The 18,719-nt window shown below is 39.4% G+C and overlaps 1 protein-coding gene across 1 annotated transcript in view; it reads right to left on the bottom strand.

Moving 5' to 3' along the window:
- Positions 1-18,719, bottom strand: part of FBXL7 (F-box and leucine rich repeat protein 7) — a 187,176-nt gene that overhangs the window by 120,970 nt on the left and 47,487 nt on the right. The gene's annotated exons all lie outside the window — the stretch shown is intronic.

Here is an 18,719-nt window from a genome sequence, read left to right as displayed (position 1 = left end):
TTCAGCAGGGATCTCATTGAATCAGAACTTTCTCCCTGATTTGGAAATGACAGGGCTTCAGGACTTTGAGTAGCAAGGATGTCAAAAAAAAAAAAAAAGCTGACCTATTGTCAGCACACTTAAATTCACAATTGGACTCTGTACTCCATGGAAAAACGTTGAGGTCTGCAGATCAACAAGTTGACATTCACAGTACATTACTTCAACTCTGTTAACTGTTTTGGCAAGCAGTGATTCCTTGTACAGTCATCAAGAAATATGGGCAATAATTCTTACATTCTTCCTTCTAGGTCTACACAAGATGCTTAATTAATAGTGTCTGAGTTGCACTAGTAACCTAAATTGAAATATGAAGTAGGAAAGCCATGGAAAATTGTTTGTCCATCAGTAGGAGTTAATCACACAAGTCTTGCACAAAGATAAAGCTTACAAAAGATGGGGCAATTTGCAGAAGGACAACGGACTGGTAACTCCCCACCACAACAGATCTTCAGGAAAAGCTTAACTACTCCTCTGCAAGCCTCATCTCAAGAAACAAGGAATAAGCAGCAAAGTCTCAGTAATGTAATATTGCAAGACTGCGCTTTCCTCTGTATTAGCAGAATAAACAAGGAACATTCGCAACTCCTGAACTCATTTACTTCAGGTCTGTTCATTTTCAAAGTGTTTCCCACAGAACAACTGAGATCAAGATACTCGGTTACAGCTTTGCTTCTCAAATCAATTTAACCAGACATTTAAATGACCCAAGACAACAGTTTAACCACTTCTAATAATTTAATGAACTTCCGAGCAGGCTGCAGGTAAATCATGACAATCACTGAGGATGTTTACAATCCTGAAGCCCTACAAATCTTTTAGATAAAAAATTGAGCAAGGTTTTCACGCCTTCCTTGTATGACATTTTGTGGAAGAATAGTTACAGTTGTCTCTTCAGCAAAGAAGCCCATCTTTCTGCTTTTTGAAATAGATTAAAAAGCCATTACATTTTGACAGCTATTATGTTTTTTTTTGTTTTGTTTTTTTGAAATGCATATGTATGGAATGTCAATTAGTTTCAGGTGAGATTATCAAAAATTCAAAGCCTGTAACTCCAGAAAAACTAGATAAGCATTTATCTTCTGGATGAAGTAGCATTCAAGTCTACTTTGCAATTGCACAAAATTCTGTCATGCAATTCCATTTAGTTTTTGTCTCCTTCAGGCAGCCACTTCTCACTCCTTTCTCCTATGTTTTCCACATACCAATAGGCTAAGTACAACCTATGAGTGTTTCAAGAAAAGCCATGGGCCACTACTCCATGCCTCTGTCCCTCATGCCAGCTGAGGGACAAAAGTCCAGCTGGCCTCAAAGTCTTCAAGAGACATTGAATCCTCCTGCTGGCCAGCCCAAACCCAGCATTAAGAAGGAAAGTGGCTGTACAACAGAACTAGTCACTGTCCCTAAACCAGCCCTCTCAAACAAGAACAGCAAGAAGTAGGTCTCCAATCTTACTGCGGTATCATGTCCAGAAGTGAAACCTCCAGAGCTTTGCTCAGTCTCAGCTAAGATGCTTTGACTACATGAACACATTGCTCTGAGGACTCCTGAGAAAATGGTGACTCATTTGTCTTTAATCCTGTAATTGAATACAAACTGCCAAAAATGCCCCATGGTTCTACAGTTAACTAAGCTTTTGCGAAGTCATTTGTCTAGCTATCATTAAAAGAAAAACCTTAAGGTCTTCATGCTCAGCAATTCCAGCACAGAGAACCAACGCAATAGAAAGGGGCTGTGCATACCAGTGGCTTCTGACACACACACAACCAATGGTCCCTCTCACCCTCAACTTGTAAACCTCAGTGCAACCATACTTTATACATCCTTGGAGAGGATTAATTTAATTTTGATTTCCTCTCTGTGTTTGCTTTGGAGGTTTGCAGCTTGAGTAATATATATATATGACTAAAATTTGGCAGCAAGCATGTAATATGATGTATATCATTTCAGCCTGGCCAGCATATTCAGGAAAACAACAAGCTGGCAGGGAGCAGAGCCTCATCCCACATTCAGAAAGTGAAAGACTGATGCAGGAATAAGGAATGGCAAGACACTTTCAGGAGCTAAACTTAAGAGGGATGGGGTCCAATATTGTCCATGTGGCTAAGAGAATACAGCGCCCAGCAAAACAAGTTTGGAGCATGAAACAGAGAAAGAGGAGGAAGGCATACAGGTCTATAAACCTGCAGTCTTTCCATCATCCAATGGAGTTGTTAGTTTGGTTACCAGTGTTGTCCAAAGCTTTCCAGAATGATGGTAGAACTAGGGCCATGAAAAGAGGTATTGTGACCACCCAAAAGCAGACAGAAATAAAAGGATTTCGCTGGGCTGACTTGTATATTTGAGCACCATGCTAGATTAAAGAACATATAAACCATTTTCTTCAATGAGAGAAATAGGAATTAAACTATGAACCGTGCTGTTTCCAATGTAAACTTCTGTGAAACACGATAAGTTTCAGTCTCAACTTTTACTCCATCAGTTTCTTTATGAAGAAGATATAGCATGTGTAATACTGAACCAGTAATGCTCTATGCACAACAGAAAGTAGCTTCTATTGTATTCCAAGCACACAACAGGACTTTCTTTTTTACTCAAGCACATCATTTTTCATAGCTGAAATGTGTTTGCTGAACTAATTCAAATACTCAGGATGTGGTTCTTGGCAAATACTGTCATAACCTTGGCATTTAAAACACTTGGTAGAGTGAGAATGTTTCCCAACGTCTATAATAGACCGTCTTTAAGGACAGGCAAGCTTCTGACACTAAGTGCAGTGGTACATACCTACAGCTGTAAGCTCCAACCAATGCATAAAGAAAGCAATTATAGCTGAGGACAAAACAATCCTGACACAGACAGACCTTGCTCCAAGGATAGCACAGTGCATGAGGATTCTTCAGTGACTATAAACTCAAAATTATTCATCACCACAAGCTATCATTGTGTCAATAAGCTACTAGTCTTCTAGCATTTCCAGATTTCTACTCACCTAGAATAGATAAGGTTCCTTTTATTAGACCACTGATATTAGTTTCATATAATGGTTGTAGGTTGGAAGGGCCCTTTGGAGGTCATCTGGTCCAACCCACCTGCTCAGTCAGGGCCACCTAGAGCAGGTTGTCCAGGACGATGTCCAGGCAGCTTTTGAAAATCTCCATGGAGGAGGATGCCACAACCTCTCTGGACAGCCTGTGCCACTGCTTGGTCACCCTCCCAGTCTTTCTGGTCTTCAGACGGCACCTCCCATGTTCCAGCGTGTGCCCATTGCCTCTTTTCTGGCACTGGACACCACTGAGAAGAGCCTGGCTCTGTCCTCTTTCCACCCTCCCTTCAGCGATTTATGGACGCTGATGAGATCCCGCCTGAGCCTCCTCTTCTCCAGCCTGAACTGTCCAAGCTCTCAGCTTTTCCTCACAGGAGGTGCTCTAGCCACTTACTCATCTTTATGGCCCTTTGCTGGACTCCTTCCAGTACATCTTTGTCTCTCTCATACTGTGGGGCCCAGAACTAGACACAGTACTCCAGGTGTAGCCTTATCAGTGCTGAGTAGAGGGGAAGGATCACCTCTCTTGATCTGCTGGTGATACTTTGCCTAAGCCAGTCAGGAATACCATTAGCTTTCTTAGCAGCAAGGGCACACTGCTGACTCACGTTCAACTTGGTGTCCACCAGGACCCTCAGGTCCTCTTCTCCAGAGCTGCTTTTTCCAGCTGGGTGGCCACTGGCATGTAGTGCCTGGAGCTGTTCTTCCAGGACTCCACATTTCTCTTTGTTGAACTTCAGGAAATTCTCGTCAGCCCACCCCTCCACCCTGACGAGGTCCCTCTGGATGGCTGCAAGGCCCTCTGGTGAGTCAGCTGCTCCCCCAGGTTTTGTGTTGTCCACACATTTACTGAGGTGTACTCTACCCGCATCATCCAGATCATTAATGAAGATGAAGATGCTAAACAGGACTGGACCCAGTATTGACCACTGGGGTACTCCACTCGTTACTGGCCTCCAACTAGACTTTATCGAGATATGTTGTTGCTTCCACCAGAAACTTTCTATAAAAGGGACACCAGGGTAGAATACAATGGCCTTCATCTGCCTTAATGTCTTCCTTAGCAGTTTGTTACTCCTACATACGAAATCTGAAACTACATCTACCCTTCCGTACTATACAGCACAGAAGCTTTGTTTTTAGCTTATAGCTTGCTACCTTTTCTGTTATCTTCTGGCATCACTGTTTCATTTTCCCAGTCTGAACCCCATGCCTTTAGATCGAGTAGTCCCTTCTCTCCACAAAATAAAATTCAGTTTGGTACTTCTAATATGGTACCAAACTAACTAGGGGCAGAAATGGCAAAAACAAAACCAAAAAAAAATCGTAGTCCATTCAGACTCATTAGTCACAAGCTCAATACTAAAGCTAAGTATGACCATTCAATTCAAGATCAAAAGTTAGACATGAAAGGAGTTATCAGACTCAAAAAAAAAAAAAGTAACAAATTAGTATGTAAGTTTCTTACACAGTATTTTATGCAGACCCAATATAAAAAATGTAATCTTCAAACACCAAGAATCAGACCACATATTTCATTGCCTATATATAACTCCCTCTCCCTCCCCCCCCCACCTTAAACCTTTTTCAGAGTCCTTCATTACCTTTGTTTTGGTTGAAATACCTGTATGTGAAGACTACCATAGTATGGTTATTTAAGACCAGATGATTTACAAGATGGTGTGACAGAGTTAACAAGCAGCTGGTTTTCCCTGGCCTTGTTCCGTTAGCCTACAATTCTTTCCTTGAGGAAAATCAAAAAATGCTGATTTTTCTACTACTTCCAGATGTTAAACGGGAATGCCTTTGACCAGGATACCTGAAGCTCCAAAAGCTTCAGCTAATCCGCACATCTGCATTAAGATGAATCATCCTAAACGCATCTGACTGGGTGAGCAAAGGCATCATGGTACACTTTCAGAGTGCTGCATAGGATGCCAGGCAAATCTGGGGGTGCTCTTCATTTGGATGAAGTCACCACAGACATGATGTACCAAAGAGGAAGCCACTAAAACAACAAAACAGTCCACAGGCCAAGGATTTCTGAGCCTGGTAGAAGATTTAATCCTGAGCTAAGCAAAGCTGTTCACAGAACAGAAGGGTGTCCACAACACCAAGTCAGAATTGAAACAGCAATTACTGTCCAAGGAGAAACAAATTATCTCAGTTGATATCTAAGACACACTAATCATTAAAACATACTCAGAATCAGAATAGAATTACTGTTTTATTTTCAAGAAGCAATGGATGCAAAGTCTTTTAAACTGTCTAATGAGCAAACACATACCACAGAATGGTTTGGGTTGGAGGGGACCCCTAGGGATGACCTGATTCCAACCCCCCCACCATAGGCAGGAACACCTCCCACCAGACCAGGTTGCTCAAAGCATCCACAGCTGCTCTGAGCAACCCATTCCACTGCCTCACCACCCTGAATAAAGAATTTCTTCATAATATCTTATCTAAATCTCCCCTCTTTTAGTTTAAAGCCATTCCCCCTTGTTCTATCAATGCACTCCCTGACAAAGAGTCCCTCCCCAGCTTTCCTGTAGGCTCCCTTTAGGTATTGGAAGGCTGCTATAAGGTCTCCCCGCAGCTTTCTCTTCTCCAGGCTGAACAACCCCAACTCCCTCAGCTTGACCTCATTGCAGTCTACAGCTTCCTCAACAAGTGGGAGCAGAGGGGCAGGCGTCAATCTGTTCTCTTTAGTGACCAGTGATAGGACCTGAGGGAATGGTGTCAAGCTGTGACAGGGGAGGTTCAGGCTGGATATCAGGAAGAGGTTCTTCACTGAGAGGGTGGTCATGCACTGGAACGGGCTCCCCAGGGACATAGTCACAGCACCAAGCCTGTCGGAGTTTAAGAAGGGTTGGGACTGTGCTCTTAGTCATGTGGTCTGAATTTTTGGGTAGACCTGTGTGGTGCCAGGAATTGGACTCGATCGTTGTGGGTCCCTTCCAACTTGGGATATTCTATGATTATCTTCATAGGAGAGGTTCTTCAGCACCTTTATCATCCTCATGGCCCTCCTCTGGACTCATTCTAATACATCCATGTCCTTGTGCTGAGGGCCCCAGAGCTGAGTGCAGGGCTCCAGGTGGGGTCTCACAAGAGCAGAGCAGAGGGCAGAATCATTTCTCTTGTTCTGCTGGCCACACTTCTTTGATACAGCCCAGGAGATAGTTGGCTTTCTGGGCTGCAAGTGCACATTTCTGGCTCATGTTGAGCTTCTCACCCATCACATACTGCACACTGCTGCAATACAGCATGTAGAGGTGAGGACTGTCCAAGTGTTTTCAGCTGAGCATCCTCCCATACCAAGCTTTCTGAACATTCCAAAACACTCACAGATGGGAAGAACTGAAGCTCATCCAGATCTTGAATTTAGTTTAACACAAGATAATGAACATGAACTTAAATAAACAAAACCATACACGAAAAGCACCTAAAATAGGCACATTTTTTCTTGCTATAGAAAAATCCATCAGCACCCAAATGGAAATTGGTATCACTGACAGCAATCCTTTTCAAACCAAAGGTGACCTTGGTCCTGAGGCTAAAAGAAGCTGAGAAACAGGCCTTATATTTGTAGTGATGTTCCAGCTCTTTTATTTCTGTAGAATTAGTAATAAAACATTACACAAAGCCTCTAGGGATATTATTTTTATACATCCTTTTAACAAAGGAGTAACTTTTTGACCAGTCCATTAACAACTTCATAAAAGGATGGGTGTGCTTTTCATCCATGAGACCCCTACCCTTCTGCAAATGAGTTCTTACAAGGAAGGCTCAAACAGTCAAATAGTTCTGTTTTTATGGAAACTTACCGATGGAACGTATCCATGAGATTACACAACACCCTTCTTAAACATTGACTGAACTCTTTCAAAATACTGAAGAATCATGGCCTCTATTAGGACTTGAAATTAGTAACTTAGACACTTACTCTTGAATTTGTTGAGATGAAAATCAATTCAATCCAGAATGATAAGCAATATTGAGACAGATATGTAAACTATTTTTTAGAACCACAATCTCAGGGTAAAAATCAGGAAGTTCCACATGGTTTATAACTTATATTTTGGATTCACAAAGACTATCTGGTTACTGAAGCAACATGATACCCCAGTTTTTCCAGGAGTCACTAAATACCAGAGGTTCACCAGGATTACATATGTTGTTAACTAAACCATCCACTACAAAATGCTTGTTTCTCTGACCTAAATTGGCTAAGCATTCAGACAAGGAGACGCAATTTCTACAAATGGGCCTGAAGGAAACAATTTATCCTTTCAGCAATATCAGCCTGCTTAGTTTATAAGCATAATACATCATATTGTGCAATAGACAGTAGGATACAAATGTTTGGTTATTCATACTTTTAACCACTTTTTTTTTTTTTAAGTAACTTCACAGCTAATATATTCTGCTTTTCAGTTTCTTCCACCTAACTAGCTTTACTGCTTGCAGTTCCCTGCTATGTTCCCTTTCCCCCTCAACCCTAATCAGACCAATATTTTAAGCTACTGTTTCGTTATTGTTCTTTCCTAAATAGCATAGTATATAACACACGTGAATAGGGTTGCTCTAATTTAGAGCTCATAAATATTAAAGGGTAAGAGTTCACAGCATATTGTCCTTCTCTGCTCATCTTATTTTGAGGAAAATATTTCTGGCTTAGACAGGAATAAATAAGGAGTTGCTCTAGAATTATTTTTTGCGATTTCAATGAAACTAGCAGGTGCAGAACTGAAGCAGCATAGAGCCACATAGAATTCTGAATTGAAGCATGCAGAAAGAGTGGCAGAGTTACAAGAATAATCTGGGCACTAATTTATCAGCAAATTTGAGAGGACATCCCTGTGCTTCTCATTTGCCACGTGTCCAAATCAGACCTAAAATAACTGATAACATAAATCAAGACATGAGGTTAAGTGTCATGAGTTCTGAGTTGGTTTGTTTGGTTTTGAGTTCACACATCGTTTCGAAATAGCAGACAAACACTGGGCATCTATAGGTAACCATGATAAATACTTTATTAGCTTCTCACAGCAGAATTGCATGATGTTTACTTTTGCAGCCTCCTAGTCTCCTCCTTAGGAATAATATTCTTCCAAAGTCTGGTATCACCACAGTAACACAGGAAGATTAGTTAAAATGTCAGGTTTTGAGTGTTTCAAGTCTCCCTCCCCCCAAAAAAACACACATGCACATTCTTTAAAAAAAAGTGTACAAAATTAGTAAATCAGTATATGAAAGCATTAACACATCAGGCTGAAAAAAGGACCAATTATCCCTTGTTCCAAATAGCCATTAAATGTGATTGGTAGAGCCTGAACTCAGCAACTGAATGGCAGTGCTGTTACTTTGATTCAGATACAATTTCATCAGGGATGACATATTCCTAACACAGCCCAGCAAAATATTTAGATTTCATGGAATGCTGTGGGAATCTGTCTTCCTCGATTAGATGCTGATAGAAATGATCTTTATTAAATATTGAAGGACACCAGTGTATTTATCACCCATCCAATGCCACATCAGCAAAAACAAATGTTCCTCTAAAGATTTTTTTTCCCCCCAACATAGATTAGTCAAGTAGTCTGACAAAGCAACAGCACCAATCAACACCTACTGACACCAGTTCTTTTATGAGAAGCTGTTAAATCAGATTCAGTGTAGTGAATTTCGGTTAGATCCAGAATAATCTCCTGTTAAAACCAGATACATCGTCTCCTTCATCAGTCAGATTCACATGCTTAATATTGCAAAAGCCTTCCAAACACAAATGTGAGGCAGGACTAAACATGCAGTACAACTGTATCTGAGACACAAGGGCATAAAAAAAGCACTGTGAAAGTTGACTCTACTAAAACAGCAAAGAGAAGGCCCATTCACAGTTAAAATCAGATTGGACTGTAATTTTGGCTGAGATTACAATGACTAAAGTCTTGTTTAACAGCAAAAGGGTCAGCAGCAGAGAACACGGTCATTTCAGAAAGCAGAGTTCAAGCTAATGGTTTATCTCAGACCACAGTAAAGAAGGACCATGTAACCATCAGTCTCCCGAACTACAGCCAACTGATTACAGTCCAATTATGCTTTTAACGTTTAGATCACATTTGTCCCTGGCCCGAGGAAAAAAGAAAAAAAAAAAAACCACACACCACACACCCACAAACGTACTGCTGAAAGAGTCCTTCCCTGTGCCAAGTAAACAATTACTCTGCACAGTGCAGAGCTTCTGAAGGTTCAGGTGCCACACAAAGTTTTGATTGCTCAAGTTGGATCTAAAAACCTAAACTGTCAAGGTTTACAAATGTTTATCTTTCCAGTTACGGGAAATAATTATATATATAGGCTATAAATAACTATTCACGTCTGCATGAACACAAATATCTTCAGATTAAGCACATCACAGCGAGGAAGAAGAATCTGAAAAGACTTCCCACAAAATACCCGATAGTACTGGAACATCTCAAACTTTTATATACAATATGAAAACTGATTTCAAATTAGGGAAAAACAAAAAAGGTATAGGTTAAATTAGGCACCGGTAAAAACTGAAATTTCACTATCATGACTCTGGTGATAATTTACAGCGGAGATTTATGATTTATCCAAGTCATCACAAGCAGCATGACAGGTTACAGTCATCCAATAAAGCCATCAAGCTTCTTCCTAATCATGCATTCACATCTGTAAGGCAGCCTAAACACATCAAGGTACGCTTGATTTTGCTGAAGGGTAGTTCAAAACTAGCTTCTCTAAATAGATTACCAGATCTTACAGAGGAGCATTTGCAAGTATCTCTAAAGAAATCTTTCCTGTCTTCTGGCAAGGCCTCATGTACTGACTAGATGCTGGAGTAGACGAGCAGAAATCTCCCAGCTCAGCATAGTTATCAGCTGCCACAGGTACTCGTTTTGCTGTATCAGAAAAAAAATATTTTATTTAAATCATTAAAATGGCAATTATACTTTGATCTTTAAGGGGTACAAACTCCCAATCCATCATCACAGTTAAATACAAAACCAAGTCTTAAATATGAGAGAAATACCAAGATGGGCAATTGCTGACCATGCAACAGGCATACCACTACAACAACACAGAAGTTAAATGTTGAACTGCGGCTGATTAAGGCTTGAGGAATATGTAAACTGCTAATCACCAGATTATAGTCATGCTCATAACTTCTGCTTATACCTAATCTGCTGTAATTGCCTAAAGCTATAATGATCCACCAGTCAGAATTAACAAGAACATGAAAATTACCATTATCCGTTCTTGAACTGCCATTTTCATCAGCCAATCTCAGAACATACTTCAAGGGAAATGTGAAGAAAGCAGCAGAAACAAGGCGATGCCAAACCAATAATGTGAGAAAGCCACTATGGTACAACACAGCAACAGGAGAAGAACAGAATGAGTCAGCAACTCTATGCAGGTATTTCTCTAGTTTTATCAAATTTATTTTAATATAAATTATACAGCCATTTGATAAGCTGACAAAAAGATAAGATACAGGAAAATGGAGGCAGGATATTTTATGTAATAAATTTAAGCTACAGTTTGGCATCTTAACAGAGATTGTGAAGTTAAAGGCAAAAATGTGCTGTTCCAATTTTATTTCATTCTTTTGGTCAAGTTCTAGAATTAATCTGGAGCAACTTGCTAGTATCAGTTCGTAAATTTTGGAAAACTGATAGCCCCAATATATTTAAGTACACATTATTAGGTTATATATATACACTCTACAAACAGTTCAGAGACAGTCTAGCATTTAAGAAAGATAGTTTATTAGACTAGCAAATGTCAAAGAATCATCAGATACTTCAAGATGACTTCACTTCTCAGAGAAGGAAACTACTTAAAATGGCCAGCATACGCAGTAACAGACAAAGAACAGTTTAGGGTCAAAAACTCCCCATGACAGCAGTATACAAGTAGGTTGGTACAGAATTTTACAGAAAGAATTACATTTGGGATCTTGGATTCCTTAAAATCAGATTTACAGGTAATTGAGTAGATTGTAATCACTCCTACCAAGCATCATTCCTTACTTTGGAAAAGCTAATGCCAGGTTTTTAAATTGGGGTCATTTCTCTCTGACTATACTGTAAGTGCATTTGCTCTGGTAGGTCTCACATTTCAGGCAGCAGATCAAGTAAGACTGCAGTTTTATGTACCTTTCCAATTTGTTCCTAGTATTGTTTGGGCAAGTTTTAAACATTTGGCTATAGCATTTCAGTACAAATTAGCCAGAATAACGTAAGGTTTCAATTTACAGCTTTAACCTTGCCAACGCCCCAACCACTTCTGCCTCGTATTTGAACTCTGATTTAAATGCCGATTGCTACGGTATTGTTATAATTAGCAGAACAGCTTTGCAGGAACACTGCCTGTTAGATAGCAAAAGTACAACAAGATGTGGTTAAACATGAAAAATAAGGGCTAAGAACAAGCCTCTATACTGCTTTGTACCTCTACATGCTGCTTGAGGTGATTATATTTGCATATGCATTCAGATATGTTGGTTAAAGGAATTTAAATAGAGAGCTCTGTTTATTCTGCCAAAGTGTTTATAGTTTTGGATTTATTAACTGTCACGCCTCCCACCCCCCTCTTATTACTCCCCAGTTTTTTTGGCTTCGAATGATTCTGTTTTGGCACATTCAGTAATGCAACATTTCACTTTTCTAGAAAACTCCACAGTTAGAAAAGTAACACAAAACCCTGGGAAGCTTACCTGGTCTCCAGTTTCATTACCAACTCAAAACAGCCACAGTTCACTCAAAGCCAACTGAATCTCAGCCCAGTTCCGAGCAAGCAGGGGCAAATTCAGGAATTTGTATCAAATTCAGACATGGTTTGTTGCTCAGAAACTCTGCTTAGACAGTACTTCAACAGGAGAACCAAGAGCATGAACTCCCAGTCAAAGACACTGCAAAGACACGAGGACAGAAAGAAACAGGGAGAGAACTGCCATCAAAAGAACTAGGAATTACGCATATGCTTACATGCATCCAGTAAGAATATAGATAGGTTCCCAGTTCTGATACTACATTAGTAAGCTTCTAACGTTAAAGAGAAGATGAAAGGAAAAATATTAAAGAACCAAAGTGGGAAAAGATTTCTTAACAGGTATTAGACATGGAAATGGATCTAAAGAGCAATTCCTGCCAAAAAGACAATCAAGAAAAACTGGGTGAAAAACAGCACCTCTTTTAAACAACAATCTTTTGTCACAACATATAATTATTTCAACATCCAAAGAGGATACATGAGCCATTCAAATTCTTCAGTGTATTGAACATAGCTACCTATCTTACCACATGAACACAGAGGAGTTGTCTATTCATAAACTGATTCTCTGGGATTTTATCTCCCTTTGAAATAACATCAGTATCATACTTACTTGAATTTTCAAGCTCAGATGCCTCTCCATCAGGAAGTCACTTAAAATATCAAAAGGGTTCAATATCAAAAGAACTTGGTTCCACCTTTCCATTTTTTTCATAGTGTCCATCATTGTGTAAAACAAAGATCCCCTTAAACTCACTGAATAAGTTAAGAGTTATTCGGAGATCTAAAGACACAAAGTCTTTTGAAAGAATGTGATTATGAAGCCAAGAGAAATTAACAGCATGACATCCTCCCTGAAAAGATCCTGTAACATATACTTTGTCTAACTTTCTTCCCTCACTGGTAAAATGACATGAAAGGCATGGCATGTAACCCAAATGAAACTTTCTGCGTTCAAGAAATGTTACTTAATATATTCTCACATAGAGCAGTGACAAAGGTTTTCTGATCCAGAAGTCAAATTTGTCTCGGCAAGGAGATTCCATAAAATTATCTTGGAAAAGAAAGATACCACTAATTTTCTACACTTCTGAGTATGAAAGCCAGGGACAAAAATGTCTACCATTCATGTCTACCATTCTTAGATAAAATAAGTGAGGGTATGAAACTACTGCTTTGAAAGTTTTCACACATTGATAAAGCTCAGGCTGTCTTTCCACAGTTCATAAAAATTATTTGAAAACTAATTGCTTGTTCCACTATTTTCTGCAGTTCTCCAAAATAATATTTTAGGTGTCAAAGTAGGAATGGTATGACTGAACATTCTCTATTCCTACTTCCCCCAACTAGGTATTAATCACACATTAATTCACTTGCAGTTCATAGAATAAATTTTCTTTTTTGTTTGCTATTATTACATGAATATAGGCTCATTTCGCTTGGAAAAGCTTATCCAACTGTGCTTTTTTCTTGTTAAACTGAATATAAATCCAGTTTCAGCTACTTAAGTAGCTGATATTTCTATAATTAGAAGGAAACTTGAATGAATACCTGTAATTCTATATTCAGAATAGAAGTTTCACTGAGAACTCTGAAATTCAGAAAATTTGCAACTAGCTAGAACTCTTTGCACTATTTTTTAATTATTTTTGAAGGACTTCAGCAATTACAGACACAGCAGAATGAAAACCACTGCTAAGAGAAGGGTACTTCCTCATTCACGGCCATCATTTCCTCTGGAACTGACTGTATATGCCAAGGGGAAGAAGACAAAGGAGAAATTTAATAGCATAGATGGACTTGCTAACACACCAGCCGCTTAAGTTTCAGTATCAGGAACCCACAAGAGGAGGACGCTGAGGGACACAGCAACATAACCTGATTGACTTCATCTATGTCATCCCAAGCAGGGTGTTCAGTAACACTCTTACATGAGTAACTAAGGCATTAAATATTTGCAAAATGCTACATTTTCCCCATTGCTGACTCCCTAGCGTGATTTAATGAAGGGAATGATTCCTAATGCATGCAGTTATTCCAGTCATGCCATTGAGCCTGCTTCTCAAATAAAACAGAAAGGAGGGTACAACTATCAGAACTGTGGCAGCGCATTTTCATAGCAAATGAGGATCTAACCTTTGGAAGAAATACCTCTTTTGCTGAGATGCATACAAAACAGGCACCGCCAAAACAAATGTATTTGGTCTCCACACTAAATATACATATCAGTGCTAATGCAGAAAAAGCTGTAGTCTCTTACTTTGCCTGTTTTCCAAATTAAGTCATTTGCAAGCACGTTTAAGGTACACGAAAATCATTTGATAAAGACAGACTCTGGAGTTCTCAGGGTACCGCAGAATGGAAAAAAAGTTAAATAAATTTTCAAAGTCCCTAAAAGTCAGCATCAATAAAAGCAGATATAAATTTAATTTCTGCAGAATACAGCATCTGACTTTACTGTATTTCCACAAAATTCTAAACAACAATTAACAGACTATATTCAGAGGTATTTCAGCACTTAGCCCTTCTGCTAAAACAGTGTTTTGTTTCAGGCCTAACCCTCCAATTTGATTTTACAGAAACTAACAAGTAAATTATAACTCATCCATGGAGCTCACACAGGAGCTCTCAATTTAAAAACAGCCTCTGGATTACCATTTAAAAGCCATCTAGACAGGAAGTGCAAATAGTATCGATTATTATTTTTTTTTTTTATCTGAAAAACAGTCAAGTTAATATGCAGCATCCATCCTGGACGTAACATTCCACACTCTGCAAGTAAGTGTTAGAAGAAAGCTCCCTGACCAAGGTAAACCAATACAAAAACATTCAGTCTAATCTTCTAAATCAAGCTTTAAACAATAATATTCCAGCTGAGACTGTGTCTAGCAAATTGCATTTAAATGGCCCACAAAAATCCATTTAGTCTTTCACTTGCCAGAACAGCAACGGGGGGTAGCAAAAACTCATGTGTTCTCAAGTTTCTAACTGTAATTGATTGATGGGGTAAAGAATTGCAGACAATGTCTGAAACTGGAAAAGTAGTAAAATGTAGTGTATATTCAAAGCTAAAGAAAATTGCATCCTCAGAAGAGGAGAAAGGGCAGAAGCATCAGCATACATGCACATCCAGAGTCTACTATGCTTTCTTCCAAGCCAAGCTGTAGCCAAACTTCCCCTATAGCATATTCAGTTACTTACAGAGAGAAGACCAGACATCTGCTTTTTGCCTCCCAACCTCCACTGAAATACAGAAAGTAAAAGCCACAATGAGAGCAACTTAACTGCAGACTGAACGCCAGCACAGCCTCATCACTGCATCCTTCTCACGTGCATCACTGGCATCTCAAGTTTGGATTTAGGAAGTTGAGTGGTCTGCCAGGTACTGTCCACATTCATCCAGGTAACAGAAATAGAGTACTTGTTGCCATCTCCGATGCATCGCTGAGCAAAACTGGTTTGGCTAATAGTGCTGGTAAGTACTGGCAGCTCTTCACTGGTAGAGCCTGTGCAGCTCACCCAGACACAGTTGATAGCATGACATGCATCTTGCCTCTGTGAAGCATAAGATCACCCCCCCACAACTATACAGATGTTCACAATCTACAGGGTGAAGGAGGACACTGTATTCTGGCCATAACTGCATCTATCATTCCCATCAAAAGACTTAAGTGCTGTCACTTCAACAGCACACATAGGACTGGAACACCACATAAGCCATTTTAAGCCACCAGTTAGTCATTTCTTGAACTCATCCTGCATGGAAACATCACAGCACTGAAAATTCACAAACAGAATGGATACAGCAGACAAGAGTAAAAGTGTAGTTCGTCTGATTGCTCAGACAGCAAGATAACACCTGCTAGGAACCAGATAGTTCCTGAGGTGTTTTGCTCTTTCAAGGAAGAACCCTGCCTTTTTGCATTCCTTGGGAATCTATATGTGCCTGAGAAGTATTTTACATGACTGCTTCTCTAATGTTGAGTGCCACAGACCTGATGCGGATCAGCCTCACAGACTTCCTTCCTAGTTGTTTCAAGGCTTTTCATTGATTCAACTTCAACAAGTGTTGTGTCAACCGTCTTAAGGAAACAGAAAAGAAGACATGCTGTGCAGAACTGAAAAGAATTAGGTCTGTTTGCAAAGCTCGAAAGGAGGAGACAAAGGCCTTCAGCCTTGCACACAAATTCTGTGCTCTCCACAGAGCTGGGCACCCAGGAATTCAGCTGCCACTAGAAATTGAAGGGTTGCAAGGAAGCTGTCTGCAACTTGTTAAGAGTATTTCATGCACCAGTGACGGTGAAGAAAAGTTCACCATTCAGAGTCCTTCCTACTCTAGACCTAGGACACACACATCTCACCACATAGGCATGAATCATTCGTTAGACGGCATACAGCACTATGAATTCACACTACAGAGTTAAAGCAAGGGGCAGAATTAGAGTTTTTTGTCCCTGCAATAAACCTGCATGAACTTCAGTATCATGTTGAAGAGCAAGATGTGCATATCAGTCTCTGGGGCAGGCAGGTACTACTGTATCATGACAAGCAAGTACTAGAGCATGGAGCACTATAAAGCTAAATTTAACTAATGGTTATAAAAAGTTATGTAAACACCCCAATGAAAAGACATAACTGCTACTGCTTGTACAGTGTCTAACACAATCCAGCTCCTGTTCTGAGCTGGTCCCTAGACACTGCTCCGTAACTGAATTGTATGAAAGCATTCAGTCCTGTAAGCTCAGAACTCTACTCATCTTGCAGAAGTTATGAGTCTCTCTTTTCACTTGAATCCTCCTACAGGGTAAGTCTACTGCACATGGGGAAAAGATGCAGCATTAGTTAAAAACAACAACAAAACAAACAAAAATCCACAGACGCACTGGTTGATAAGCATGCCTTTCAGTAACAGCACTGGTTTATACAAACCCTGTTACCCCCCCACTTCCACTTTTCTGTGAAGGCAAGTGAGAGCAGAGCTCTCACACTCCCTGATTAAGTCATTTCAACTATCTGACAGGTTAAACAGCAATCCACACTAAGGCAACTTATATTAAACTGATACACATTAACTACTCAGCAAAAAATCTTGGTAGCATAGCAGTAGTAGCACAGGCAATGGACTGCCACTGCTGCTATCAAAATAAACGTCATATGATGACCCTCCTATTTACACCCTTCTAGGGCACAGAAGAATTAGGCTCATATCTGAAATTGCCTCCAAGCATGAAAACACCCAACCTTCACTGCTCTGAACTCTTTTTGAATTTGCATGAGAACGCAGAACACATCTTTACTACAGCATCTGCTGGCCTGCATTTAAATTTAAGCCTCCTTCACTAATGAATTAATCAGCTGCAAACCAGCGGTAAGAATTTCACAGCAAACATTGGTATTCACTGACTCTACAATGGGCTAGATAAAGAACATAAATCTCAGAGATTAATAAAAGATTATTTTGCATTATCCAATTTGAAAATATGGGGGAAAAGCACGTTTTACTGATTGAAGTAAAACAGAAATTTAAAGCAATTGTTAAGGACTGACATCAAAGTTTCCACTAGTGCTTTACGATTATTTTTTTTCTGGCTGTCATACAGAAAAGCTAAAATGCTTTTATATATTTCCTGCATTTACTTGGCATCTTGGCAATTCACCTCCTTCATGTACCTCAAAACTTGTGGATCTAAGGCTTAGAGAAACATGAACTCTACTATTCAACTCATCTTTATTAACCATATTCATTTATTGCTAAATTTATTGTTCAGACTGAAAAGCAGAGATTCTAGAACTGAATCTCTCATGATTCACAGGTGTCAGATCTTCCTTCTTTATATGGGATTGTGCATGCCTAACAATAAATTCTTCTGATTTACACAGTCGTTTATTACATACACAAACTGCTTTTACTGTACAGGTTCTATAGTCAGAGCCAAACTTGCCAAACTAGAACTATTCAAAGCCTAAGGTTTTCTCTAACCATAAGAAATAAAGCCAGACTGAGAGCAATCAGAGTTTGTAACTTAATTTGTAATTGCAGAACTGTAAGAAATCGGAATTAATATTTGATAATTACCAAGTACAACTGATATATTATGACTGTGTTGAGTAGAAATGGTAGTTATGGTGTGTAAATGCATCATTTACCAAAAAAAAAAAAAAACCACCACTCTTCAGCTTACATCATTGAACTACATATAGATTTACTGGTTTCCTCTCAGCCTTCGAAGACACTCTTGTAAAAACTAGAGCCAATATGCTTCCATGTAACAGAGCACACCTACTCATATGTAATAAGGCAGAAGGAAAAGGATCAGCATTTCTCTTTTCATAGTCAGTTAGTGCAGCGTTACATTAATACTGACCCATAAAACATCTCCTTCCCCTATGCATTAAAAATCTAAAACCAGGTAATCGCATACTCTAGTAACTGCAGATGAGATGCATCAATCTAATTAAATCCTTGTCAGCTCTTCATGTCTGTAATTACACTTCTGAAAACTCAGTACGAACAACTTGCATTTTCATGATGTTCATCGTATGAAAGTACGAGGCTGAGTTTTAACCTAGAACACATGCCAAAAAAGCCTTCTATCAAGTATGCTTTTCAGAAATAAATTCAAAATCAGATCACATCAAATCTTAAGAGTAAAAGCCTTTGCTGAAAATGTAACATGAAACATTAGTCAAAACCCTCTACACTTCTGTTCTGCAGAAGTATCTTAAATCCTTTCTCACAAGCTTAAACCAGGAAAAACAGCAGGTAGGAGCAGAAACAAACCTTCTTCATTTCTAGTATGCTGATAGCACTATACACAGAAAGAACAAG

This window comes from Anser brachyrhynchus (genome assembly GCF_964034855.1).
Source record: "Anser brachyrhynchus genome assembly, chromosome: 2".
Classification (NCBI taxonomy): domain Eukaryota; kingdom Metazoa; phylum Chordata; class Aves; order Anseriformes; family Anatidae; genus Anser; species Anser brachyrhynchus.
This window is presented reverse-complemented; position numbering and strand designations above follow the sequence as displayed.